Source organism: Aquarana catesbeiana, linkage group LG02, assembly GCF_042186555.1.
Source record: "Aquarana catesbeiana isolate 2022-GZ linkage group LG02, ASM4218655v1, whole genome shotgun sequence".
NCBI lineage: Eukaryota > Metazoa > Chordata > Amphibia > Anura > Ranidae > Aquarana > Aquarana catesbeiana.
Genome location: NC_133325.1, coordinates 372,518,024 through 372,531,548, shown reverse-complemented (window position 1 = coordinate 372,531,548; position 13,525 = coordinate 372,518,024). Strand labels below are relative to the sequence as shown.

The window sequence follows — 13,525 nt, the reverse complement described above, 5'->3', positions numbered from 1 at the left end:
CAAGTGAGTGCTGGAGGAAGAAGAGGAGTGTATATAGAGATTGTATATAGCTGTAAATGGGAAAAGTTGTCCCTAAAGAGTTTTCTGAAGTCAAGTGGACATCCCATAATACCCCACTCCCTATCTAAGTTTTATCCCCTCAATAAAACACAAAAAAAAGTGCTGGACTGTTTTCTGACTCTGGGAGACTGTGGAAATTTGGTGTGCCTGGCTGTGCAGGGTGGGGGATCCCACTTCACCTGCGGCTCCTACGTGGGGTGCGCTTCACACACAAGTGAGGTGGATGGAGGAATCCTTCCTGCTGTACCATTGTATTCTGACAGCACAGATCTACAAATGTTTTTCAACATACCTGTTCTACAGAAGTCGTTCATTAGATCAACTTCAGTCAAGAAGGACCAGCCGTACATGGATTCAGCCGATCTTTGCTCAACCGTATGAATTCTGATCCATCTATGGCCAGCTTTAGGGTGTCTCCACTCTGGATGGAGAAGACCTGGACAGCAGCACTTTCAGTCTGGGGAGAGGGAAGTGTTAGACTATCTGATTTAGACAGACTCACCCGGGACAGAGGCTATTGGAGGGGACTGAACGCAAGCCTCTTGCCCACCGATTATGGGCCCTAGCATTTGGGGGAATGGTGCTCTCTGTGAGCTGTATGCCTGGGGACCCTGGGGTTGGTGTTACTTTGGATTCAGCTCCATGTCCCCCCAAAACACACAGACTCTGGGAACCCTTTGTATGCCATATTAGAATGATAAGACTGAATTATACTGTTGGGACACATCCTGTGAGGAGATGATGGTGTCATCAACTCCAACTACCTGTGTTTATGTTAATTGAGTGAGCTGATCACATTAGCCACCAGCACTGGCTAGGAGACGAACTGTTGATGACTAGGCTGAGGAGGGGGGAGATTGTTGTTTGTATTGTTAATTGTAATTAGCTACAGCTATTGTGTTTATACTACTGTGTGAAGCTCGGTGCCCACAAGCCTGTCATCTGGTCTGGGTAAATGTTTTAGTAAATTAGCTCATGTTAATTAGGTTAGCTTTGAGTCAGCCTGCTGTATAAATGTGTGTGAGATCTCAAATAAAGAGTTAGTTCTGATGTACTCCAAGACTGGTGTTGTCTAGTTCTTGGGGGTTCCTATAGCCAGATCCATTGGACTCGTGTTCCAGAACTTAGGAAGCGGTATACTGACGGAAGCACTCAAGCGGAGTGTGGGACGTTCCGTGACAGATGGACTTAACAAACACATTTAAGCTGAACTCCAGCTAACACCATAAGCCATTACAGCAAACTGTTTTTTCGTTTTGGGATGAAGGTTTCACACAGATGAATACAAGCTGACCATAGTAGGCACCCCTGTCAGTGTTAAATGGTTCATCTCAACTCTCTAACTGCCATATTTGCTGGATGGTTTGGCCTGTTAAAGAAAGTTGAAAAAGATTAGATTTACTGATCACCAGGTGAAAAAAAAAAAAAGAAATCCTAAAAAAAAAAAAAGACGAATGCAATGACCAAATCTAAGAATTTGTAAGCTGCAATATAATTATATAATTTTTTGTTTTGAAGTTTAGATTGGCTTTAAATATGTTTTTATTGATTACAAAGCTGCATTACTCTGTGTGTCTGTTATATCTGTCAATCGTCCAGCTTTAAGAGTGATGGAACTAACTTTGTAGAATTGTAGATTACATTTTGCATTCAGTGAAAATAAAAAAATATTGTGGTTCTTTAAAAACTCTGATATATTATTACACAATGTAGAGTTGAATCATGGACATTTCTGACCTTTGAGTTCCGACGCCAGATAGATTTCCCCCTGTGTACGTAATGGTCACTTCCGTATTGACATCATACAGTCACTTAACTTACAAAACTATTCTCCATATCTATTTGTAGGCATTTTTTCTGCCACAGACACCTACTGTTTTTTTTCCCTCCTACCCACAAGTAGCTGTAAATGGCAGCTAATAATATAACATGCTTTGCAAAATCCCCATTACACTCTTCATACATCTTGAGGAAAAGTATAAAATGCCAGACAAATCTCTATTAGACACTCAATTACTCTCTGGGGTCAGCACTTCATTCACCATGAGAACTGTCTGTTTTGCTGCACTTGTGCTCCTAGCATTAGAAGCTTCCTGCACTACCATATGTAAGTGTCTTATTATACTGTCATTTATACTGAGTATTATATTTTTGGTGTGTGTAAAGAAGGACCATTGTATTTTTAATATTGTCAACAGTTTAGTTTTACATTTTAATTTTATCACTTACTTTTATTTATAACAGATTGCGCTTTAACCACTTAAAGACCGCCCACCGCATATATACTGATCAGTGCATTTTTTTTTTAGCACTGATCACTGTACTGGTGTCACTGGTCCCCAAAAAGTGTCACTTAGAGTCAGATTTGTCCGCCGCAATGTCGCAGTCCCGCTAAAAATTGCTTTACCAGTAAAAACAATTTTAAAAAATTAAAAGTCCATAAATCTACCCCATAGTTTGTAGACACTATACCTTTTGCACAAACCAATCAATATATGCTTATTGGGATTTTTTTACCAAAAATATGTAGCAGAATATATATTGGCCTAAATTGATGAAGGAATTAGTTTTTTTTACATTTTATTTATTTTTGGATAAGTATTATAGCAAAAAGTAAAAAATATTTTTTTTTTCAAAATTGTCTGTCTTCTTTTGTTTATAGCGCAAAAAATAAAAACTGCGGAAGTGATCAAATACCACCAAAAAAAAGCTCTATTTGTGGGGAAAAAAGGACATACATTTTATTTGGGTACAGTTTCGCACGCCTGCGCAATTGTCAGTTAAATTAACGCAGTGCCGTATCACAAAAAATGGCCTGGTCATAAAGGGGGTAAATGCTTTATAAGTGGTTAAAGTTGGCCATACACTAGTACTAACACAGGCTAGTACAAACATTTTCAGTACATTCGACCACTTGATGAATGTCATTTAAAAGTACTTTAAAATTTCGTTTGCTTTTAACATTTGATTTTGGAGCGAATGGCCTTTACCAAATGTAAACCACATACACTGTCAGAAATTCTTTTGTTTGAGAAAAATATACCATCCTATTCCAGCACAGCTAGAGAACTGACCACGCTGTGCTCTCATGCCTAGTATGGTCAGTTTTTTTTATAGTAAAGCAGAGGGACTGGCATGAACACCAGGGACTTTGGCATAGGTGTGCGCACAGGGTGTGCCAGGTGTGCCCAGGCACACCCTAATCACCCTGTGCAGCATAGATTCCCTCTACTGCCCTAGCTTCCCCCTTCCTCCTGCACCACTGCTGGCTTTCCTCCTCTCCTGGCAGCTGTTGCTTTTAGGATGAACGGGGGAAGAGGCCGGTAAATATGTAATTTACTAACCCCTTCCCTCTCTAAATGAGAGATCGGTAGTATGTGTTTGAGCTTTGGGGTGCACACCCTAATGCAATAGGCTGTGCACACCTATGGACTTTGGAGAGAACAGGATACTTTTTTCATACAAGTACATGGTACAGCAGGCTCATACCAGGAATATAAAATGTTGGGTTTACATATTCTTTAACATATTTTTTGACAGACAACAAAATAGTACATATGTGCATATTCTGTGGTCACTAGAAGAGCCCATCATGAATTTATGGTTTTTTTTTTATCTCTAGTTAAAGAATACATTTACAAAGAATGTTGTGTGCCAAATGTTAACAATCTGAAGTGGGACAGAATCCTCAGCTACACTGAAACAGATGACATTTGTAAACACAGAGCATTTATGTGAGTATGGTCTTTTGCTATATTCCTTAATAATTCTTTGTAATGCCAACCTAGAAAAATGTTCAGCTGACATGTCAACTTCACATAGACCGTATGATGTCATTTAAATCAGCGGTCCCCAACCTTTTTGGTGTCAGGGACCGGTTTGGTGGCAGCCAATTTATCCAGGGACCAGGGTGGGGGGGGGGGGGGGTTTGGGGGTCGGTGGGCTTGGTGCTGGCAGTGGGGGCTGGGTGATATTGTTCCCACTCACTGATGGTGTTTTAATAGGAATCTCATCTTTGTAAAGTCCAACCTCTCGGCTAATGATCTGTATTTTCAGATCATTAGCCGAGAGGTTTGATCGCACAGAGACTCCTATGGAAACCCTATCAGTGAGTGGATCACTACACAGAGCTTTACCCCAGATTATCAGGCTCCTGCGTCTATTCATCTGCACTCACCTTACACCTGGTAGAACGGGGTTTCTCCCAAGACCTGCTTGTGTTTGTTGTGCCCCGGGCATCAGAAGGAGTGTAGGCACTAGTGATTGACAGTGGGGACCCACTGCTCACCTCCTGCTTGAACTGTATTGGTCGGCGCTCCCATTGCCGCCTGGGTTCCGCCTCTTATCTGGTCAGTGGCTGCACAGCAGGGCCCCCGCTGCCGACCAGAGAAGAGGAAGAACCCAGCCTCGCTCCACTGCCTCCATGGGTGATGAGCTGTCAGTGCCCATGCAGCAGGTGCAGTGGTCCGGAGATTTAAAGCGGTTGTAAAGGCAGAAGGTTTTTTTATCTTAAGATTAACCTTCTGTGTGTAGCAGCCCCAAATACTCACCTAAAGCTGGCCATACACCTATAGATTATCTGCAGATTTTCTATGGTTAGATGGAAAAAGTGGGAGATTCCTCCATCCACACAGTTTAGCGAACATGGAGAAATCTGTTGCACTTTTTCCATCTAACCATAGAAAATCTGCAGATAATATATAGGTGTATGGTCAGCTTAATGACCATCTCTATCCAGCAATGTTGCACGAGTGCCTCGGCTGTCCGGTACTCTCCCTCCTGATTGGCTGAGACATAGGCTTGCCATTGGCTCCCACTGCTGTCAATCAAAGTCAGTTAGCCTATCAGGAGAGAAGGGGTGGAGCCCCTCCGAATGGACACACGGAGCTGCGCTCGAGTGCCCCCATAGCAAGCTGCTTACTGTGGGGGCACTCGACAGGAGGGAGGGGTCAGGAGCGCCAGGTGAGGGACCCGAGAAGAGGAGGATCTGGGCTGCTCTGTGCAAAACCACTGAACAGGGCAGGTAAGTATAATGTATTTATTCCCCATGCTTCTCCCTCTTCTTTCTGCAGTGCTTCTAGGACAGATCACAGTGATTCTAATTGGTCAGCACTGCCACAGAGAATTATTCTGATCTGTCCCAGAAGCGCTGCAGAACTAAGAGGGAGAAGAGTGGGGATTTCAAATCCTGAGACCACTGCACCAGCTTCTTCGGCAGTAAAGTACAGCAGGGACCAAGGGGGTGAGCAGGGTGTACAGTGTTAGTTATCCTTTTAATTTTTTCTGAAATGGTAAACTAACCCTTTAAACTGATAATGAAAATGTGGTTTTGTACACTTTTCAGTGAGACCAGGTAGTGATAATTAAAGTGTAGTCAAATCTAAGAACAAACATTTTAAATATTGTAGCTTACCAGTCCCCAAATGTGGTAACTGAATTTGTTTTTCCTTTTACAGACTTTATTTTCTTTTTTTTCACATGTTGATCCTGCCAATAATACACTTCCTGTTCCAGGGTGGCAACCCTGACTCACAGTCCTGTATTTATGGAGAAGTACTGTTGCCAACCTAGGACAGGATGTATTTCAGGACTGCAGAACACCTCCCTTTTGCTTCTTCTATATAACATGAGGGGTGCTTGAAAAAACATTGCAGAGTACAGAGTACACAGGACAGCACTTGTGGAAAGAATACCATATTATTTGCACTTCCAATGTGTCAAAAAAATCAGCGCGGAGTGTGTCTCTCTTACTATTAATCTGTTATATATTTTTTGCACTTGTTCAACAGATACAACAAAACACTCTTAATGGTATGTTTAACAGATTAAAAGGGAGAAAAGTTCTTTGCTAGGGTTTACATACATTTCAAGCAGTACCAAGCACGTGAGCACACTGATTGCTCATAGCTCCTAACTGTCCCTGATTTCGAGGGACTGTCCCTGATTTGTAGCAATGTCTCTCTGTCCCTCGTTCCACCTCATTTGTCCCTGATTTTGGTCTGATCTATATAGTTGTGTATAAAATGTACTTTTTATCTTTCAAAAAGTGTTTCCCATTACTAAACCTTTCATCTGATTTCTAAACTGCTGCATTTGTACATTTTAAGAGCCAATATAAAGGAATAGTAGTGGTAAAAAAAAAGTCCTTGTGGATTTAATTAACTTTTTTTTTTGGTTAATTTTCCTATGCCTTTGTCCTATGCCTACATACATTTGTTAGTAGGTGTCCCTCATTCTCATCTCAAAATGTTGGGAGGTATGATTGCTAACTAGCAGAAGTTCTTCCCAGACTTTCACTGTTGCTCAGTGAGTTAGAATTACCATTCTGAGATCCCAAATGGGCACTTTCTGCTGTGTGATGCCAGGACAGGAAGGCACAAACAGCAGTTCTGACCTGTTGCTAATTACTAAATTGTAATTTTGTCCCCCCATTGTGTCCCCATTGGAGTGATTTTCCATCTTTACCTGTCCTTTAGGAGTCCCCATTTGGGTCACAGAAATCCATAAAAAGCCATCAGAGGCTCCAACTCACCCCTGTCCTGTCCAGAAATATTTTGGTTGGAGCTTTAGGTAAACTAAGCGAATGCAGAAGGAAATTACATTTTCCTCTACAAAGCTGACTTCCTACTCAGTAATACCACAGCATAAAACAACAAATCACCACGTTTGTGGTCTGCTTGCCAAAATTGCAGCTAACATACAGCAATAAGATGTGAAACAACAAAATGTGTCATTTCATGTCCAGTGCATCATTTTCTGTACAAATGCTTTCACTTGACTTAGTGCATATTTAATGGTCTTTTAATTGCTCAGCAAGTCTTGTACTTAAAGGCCTACTGCATCCATGTAATATTTATATATTTCTCTTTTAGTGTGCTCATCAAAGATAAGACACAGAAGGAGAGGAAACTGTGTGCAAATGCTCTAAAGGGTCCTGTTATCAAGGCTATTAAAAACTACAACACAAGGAACTCCTCTGATACAAACAGAACTTAATCAGAATTTTGTAAATCAGAATGAAAAAAAATACTGGTAGTTTTCTTACAACAGTGATTCACTCATTTTACTTTGTGTATTGTTTTCCCATTACATTACTGTATGCTTATCTTAAAATCTATGTCAAGCTATTTTAAATTTTGGACGTAGTAGTAAAGTGTAATGCCTAGTACACACTATCAGTTTTTTTTTGTTTAAAACTGAGTCGCTCGGGAGGAGCTGCTGTACTAACAATGCAATTGTGTTCTGACAGGGGGGCTGATAAACCCCCGCGCCCACAACCAGAATACACCGGTCAGCGTTCACAGCGATTGGCTGCCAGCGCTGATCGAATGTTGGTTTTCCAGCATGCCCGTTCGGCCGACTTCTGTCGGACAGGCTAGTGTACACACAGGCTAAATGTCGGCCGGTTCAACAGACTGATATTTGGCACGCATGCACCAGGCTTAAAGCGGTTGTATGCCTAAAGAAAAAAAAAAAAACCCTGTAAGGCAAGGGCATAATGAGCTAGTATGCACCACATACTAGCTCATTATGAAATACTTACCTGTTACCTAGCATGTTCCCTCTGCGTTTCTTCGGGGTTCGCGGCTCCGGCGCTGTGAGTGGCTGGAGCCGTGATAACGTCAATCCCGTGAATGCGCGCGGGAGCACTCTGTTCCGGCAAGATACCCCGGACCTTCGCCGGACCTTGATTGCGACCTTGACTCTCTGTTAACAGGGAAGAAACAAAGAATCCAGAATACAGGTGTCACCAGAATGGAAATAGTGAGAAACCTTCACACAAGGGCACCTGTTCTAATGACAACTCTCTAAAAGTGGGCTTCCCTCACTTTGGAGAGGTTTTTTCTCCCACTTCCTGTTGTGTCTAGATTTTAGATATTTTTTAATTAAAATCTGGTAACTGCTGTCAAGCACTAACATGTCTTAATATTTTGACCAAATGTAACTTTGTGTATTATTTGTCTATTATTTATTAAAGGACAACTATATTTTTTAATTTGACTTTGTCTATTAAATTATTATCAGTCAAAGTGTTACTAAACCAAGGATCCTGTATTCACTATATCTGGTCCCACACAGTACACAGAACACGGAAATGCAATCATTTTAGTAAATATAAACTGCTAAATACCTTTTCTCATCAGCAGTATTTAGCAGTCTTGTGACTTCTAACAGTGTCTGATTAAAGCTTGTAGGAGGAGTTTTCATTCTCCCCTGATTGTCCTATGAGGCTGCAGGACGCCTGACCCTCTGTCTGGACAGTGATTATTTGCCCTGTGCTGATCACATGTACTCTCCCAAGAAAAAAACAACAACAAAGCAAACCCCCCTATGGGATTTTAAAGGCCCAACCTGTGTTGCAAATACAGTAGCTATCAAAAAGTACTAAGAGTGAAAAGCATAATCAACATTTTATCATAAAATTTCATAAAAACAACAATTTGTTGGCTGGTGTATTGATATGATCACTCTAAATACAAGTGCATAATGTTCTATAAGAACTGTTGGTGTCACGGATAGACTCTCTAGCAATACACACCAAACTGTGCATGTGCAACTTGTCCCCAAGGCTCTATTCTATCAGGAGATGGATTGGGGACTGTGGAAGAAGGGGAGTATCAGAAAAAACAGGATCAAACAGCCTTTTAACACAATGCAGAGGATTAAACCCTTGGGTTCCACAGTGAGTATAACAAGCACGCTTTACTGCATATACAGACTGATTTTACTGTTGTGGGTTTAGTAACACTTTAAGTGTTTTCTGCAAGTATTTTGCAATGTTCTTGGCTTATAAATCCACAGAAAGAGATTTAAAATTATACCCCAGAAAATCCTTCAAAGCTTAAAGCGGAGCTTCCCCTTTTTAAGCTTTGAAGGATGTGCTGGGGTTGGCTGCCTCCTCCCCCCATCCGCTGCCACATTTGGCACTTTTTGGGGGGTAGTGGGTACCTGACTTTGACAGGTACCCGCTCTCACCTCTTTTTGTTGTGGCAAACTGAGCCAGATGTTTGGCCCCCTCCTTCCCCCGCAGCCTTCTGCGACCTGTGAAATGTCAGGCATGCGCAGTAGGGAGACTCTCTTTCAGCATGCGCAGTAGAAAACCCGGCTGTTTCCCTTAGTCTAGATGGTGGCGCCAGCACCTGATAGCCAATTGAAGAATCAGCTTGGGTGAGGACACAGCTGAATGCCTGGACAGGTAGGTGCCCTAATATTAAAAGTCAGCAGCTACAGTATTTGTAGCTGCTGACTTTTCAACATTTTGGGGGGAAGCCTGGGGCTCCCCTTTATGTGCAGGTTTCTTGTCACTTTAAATCATTTGTTTGGGCCAAACTCTTTCCAACACTAAGTGATTCAGGCCACTGTGTGCTTTGTCAGCTACATACAGTATGGCTGCGCTGTGTTCCGCAAGCAGTATGGGCAACTTCCTGTCTGCTGCCCTATGAAAATCTAGTTGGCCTCAATGCTTCACAGACATCCAGAAGAAGCCTTTCTCATTGAAAACAAAGCTTCTTTTGGTTGGCTGAGATGGATATTGTGGCATGTCCGCCTGCTTCTCCACCTTGGCCAGTCAGAGGAGGACGCAAATCTATGGATAAAAAATACAGGGCTTCCTCTGAATGACTGCAAAGCATCCAGTCACCCGTACTCCAGTCACCCATTCTTCTGCAGAACACCGCCTCACCTTATTATATGTAGCTGATGCTACTACAGTATGATACAGCATGGTCGAATCACTTAGTAATGGAAATAGTTTGTTTGGATCAGCTTGGGACAACCAAACTATTTAAAGTGTCAGGAAACCTGGACTTCAGCTTTAAATGCTGCTAAAATCTTTTTTTCTTCATTGAAAATGGTTTTACATTTCATTGGGTTATTCGCCACATAGGCCACTGGATGGCACCAAAGGAAAACCAAACAAAACTGCACATTTGTTGAAGCTTTCAAATTATGTTGCTGTTGTGACTGTGTTCTAGAATAGACACCTGAAATAATCATATAAATAGCTATGGGTTTTAACTCACTAAAGGCCTTCAATAAAGTATAGTTATCACTAACTACTATACCAGATCTGTTCTGTGTAAGCTGTACCAAACAAAAAAAGAAAGATGACAAAGGGCTAAATACCAGTATTGCCTGTGGGCTCTGTGCATGTGATTTGTTTTCTAAGCACTGACCATGTCCAAGTACTTACAATGTCTTGTTTTGACGCCCTGTAAAGGAGATCAGGAAGCAGAAAGGTTAAAAAAGCTCCACAGATTAAATAACACGCAAGCAGGTAAATGCTTGCCTTGCAGGCAATCAGGTACAACTTCCTTTCCATCATGCTTTTAGGAGAACAGTAAACAGCACAAGCATGACATCGCCAAATCTTACTCCAAATCATGTAGGATTGGCCAGGTTCAGATAGCTAGATATGTCATAGATCAGGGGTGTCCAACCTTTTGACCTTTCTGGGCCACATTGGAAGAAGAGAAATTGCCTTTTGCCACACAAAAAGTACACCAGGGCTTTTTTTAGCAGGAATGGGATCTTCCATTGCAGGTGGATCTATCCTGATGGCTCCATGACAGCACAGATGAGTATAGGCTCCCCCCCATGCCTCCAGGACTTAACTCATATAAATTTGAGCCCACCTACAGCCTCAGCGTTCTTCTTTTTACCTCCTATGCGCAAGACCTAGGTGTGCTCCTCTACCTGGCTGGTCTAAAGGGCTGGCTGTCCGTTCATATGTGTGGATTAGGCTGGACGCAGTCCCTGGTGTCTTGGCTAAATGACCCATAATCCAGGGAGCCCCGCTGCTGGTCCTTGGGGTGGCTTTTATCATGGCTAACAGCCTTGTCTGGGGTCTGCTGGGTCCATGTAAAGTGGGTAGCGCTGTTGGCAGGGTGTCCCCTAAGCACGTGCACCCGCACTGTGCCGGTGTTTAGAGTCGGAGGTTGGGTGAACTAACATTTAAATATGCTTTGTATCCAAAGGAATGCTGCATTGCTGGGTATTGTTGTGCCTTGCTCCCTGCAGCCACTATGCATAGCCTGAGCTGCTTGACAGGCAGTACTCTGCATAACAGGTGCACAAAGTAGTACTTTGTCTGTTCACACATGGCAATAACCTGATTGTGGCTTCCCATGTTTGCTTTACAATTGTGCCATTGTGCCAACCTCCTCAAAAGACCAGCATTACCAGAGAAGATAGAGGAGTCATCTGTGGATGACTACTGGAGCCAGCTATGGCCTATTGAAATATAGGATATCCTTTTATATTTCTATGTGCTCTCCAGTTTTTCACCAAAGAAAAAAAAAGGAGGGGGGGAAGCAGGTTTATGATATCTACAATTCCCTTGGTTTGTGTACATTGCAGAATAGTATTGTGATTCTGTTGCAAATTCCTACCTTTTTGTTGCTGTTCTGAACAAAACTCTTTTGCCTCGTACATACCACTGGACTTTCCGCTAACAAAACCATGGAATTTTGTCCGAAGGGTGTTGGCTCAAACTTGTCTTGCATACACACGGTCACACAAATGTTTGCCAACAATTACAATCGTAGTGACGTACTAGACGTACTACGTGGTTTTTCAGCGCTTTCGCGCCACCCTTTGGGCTCCTTCTGATAATTTAGTAGAAGTCTGGTGAGTGTTGATTCACGCTTTTCTTTTCACATTTTTCATTTAGTGCTTTTCAGCTCACGCTTTTCATTTTGTGCTTTTCAGTTCATTTCTGAACAGCCGTTCGTCAACCAGACGTTGTGGAATCGGAGGAGATAATGTGTTATTTATTATTGGCCTTGGAGTTATTGCTTTGATATTATTTTTTTGGTTGAATAATGATTTGATTTTCTATTGGCAGATAGCATGTCAAATTTTTTTCTTTTTTTTAATGTACAATAAAAAAATTGTGTAGAATAATAGCCTCCCCAGGAAAATCAGCCTCTTTAGACTCTCCAAAGGGAAAGATGTGGAGGAACATGACTGTGTGAATCTTGCTTTGATTAAGCAACCAGAGATGAGGATGATGATACCAAACAGGTTGTCTTATTTATTAAACAAGTGGCCAATACACTCAAAGGAGTACTTCCACTTACCCTGTGAAGGGGTTAAATTCTCTGGCAATGAGCAGTCTCATAGCTTTCCCAAGCAAAACATTCCTCTTCAGACTCTATAAGAGGAATACACGGATGGGCATGACAGTATGTATCCCACTGGCTCAAGCAGCCAGAGATAAAGATGACACCTAATAGGATGTCACATTCAATAAACACATTGTCAATACACTCTAAAGGAGTGGTTTCTGCTCACCCTTTGAAAGGGTTATCTGCTCTGGCAATGAGAAGCTGCCTAGCCATGCCAGGTGAAACAGCCCATTTTCTGAATTGCCGGATGGACATGACTGCATAAATTCTGCTTTGTTCAAGCAACCATGGATAAGACATCTAACAGATTGTTACATGATATGCTCTAAAGAGATGTGTTTCCCCTCACCCTGTGAAAGGGCTATCCTTTCTATCAGTGAGCAGTCTCCTCGCCTCCCAGGCAAACCATCATCTTCGGGCGCTTCCAAAAAGAAGAGGCAGATGAGCATGCCATTATAAGCCCTGCTGGTTCAAGCAGCCAGGGATAAAGATGTCCACACCTGCCAGGTTGGCACATTCATTGAATAAATTCTAAAGGAGTTGCTTCCACTCAATCTGTGAAGGGGTCATAGATGGTGCCAATGAATAGTATCAGAACCTCCTCAGGCAAATTAACCTTTGTCAGCTTCTTCCCAAGAAGAGGTGAATGAACATGTGATTCCTACTTTGTTCAGGCAGGCTGTGATTAAAATGATGATGACCAAGTTGTCACAATTAAGTATATGGTCAAGACACTCTAAAGGAATTGCTGAATTCATCTTCTGCAAGGGCCATCTATTCTGGCAATGCCCAGTCTTCTCAAGCCAATCAATCCTCTTCAGTCTCTTCTGAACAGAAAGATGAGGACGACTTTTGTCCAGATTGGGAAGGTTGGTGAAATGCCTTTAAATAGAAGTGAAGCTTTGGAAGTATTTTAAATACCTCCAGAGGACAGCTTGACAATTCCCTTATGTTGGATGGATCAAGTGCTTGTTCTACAAGATTGGAGTATGTTGTCACAGCAGGATGTCAAAGTTATGCCCTTTTGAACTGAAAGATGTCCATGGGTTGGGATCACCCCTCTGGTCAGTGTGTGTCCCTTGGGATTGGCCATATACATGACCTTACCATCAGAAGATGTTATGGCCTTCAAGGCCACACACTATCACTGCATTTTTCTTGATCGTAGAAGGTCAAGCCTAAATTTAATAGTGGTCAGTTTGGCTTCCTGCCTCAAGATGAATGTCTGCTGAGTTAAAGGAGACAGAAAAACTCAAGAGTGTTTCCATACTCACTCTTACTCCAGAGAGGTTAACTTCTGCATTACTGGCTGAGAGTCTAGGAAAAACTGGGAAGCC

At 42.2% G+C, this 13,525-nt stretch overlaps 1 long non-coding RNA gene across 1 annotated transcript; it reads left to right on the top strand.

The window, feature by feature from the left end:
- Positions 1–1,879: 1,879 nt before the first annotated feature.
- Positions 1,880–8,056, top strand: LOC141129919 (uncharacterized). Its single transcript, XR_012241908.1, has 3 exons — positions 1,880–2,167; positions 3,683–3,794; positions 6,933–8,056. It is a non-coding gene; the product is annotated as an uncharacterized lncRNA (long non-coding RNA).
- Positions 8,057–13,525: the final 5,469 nt, after the last annotated feature.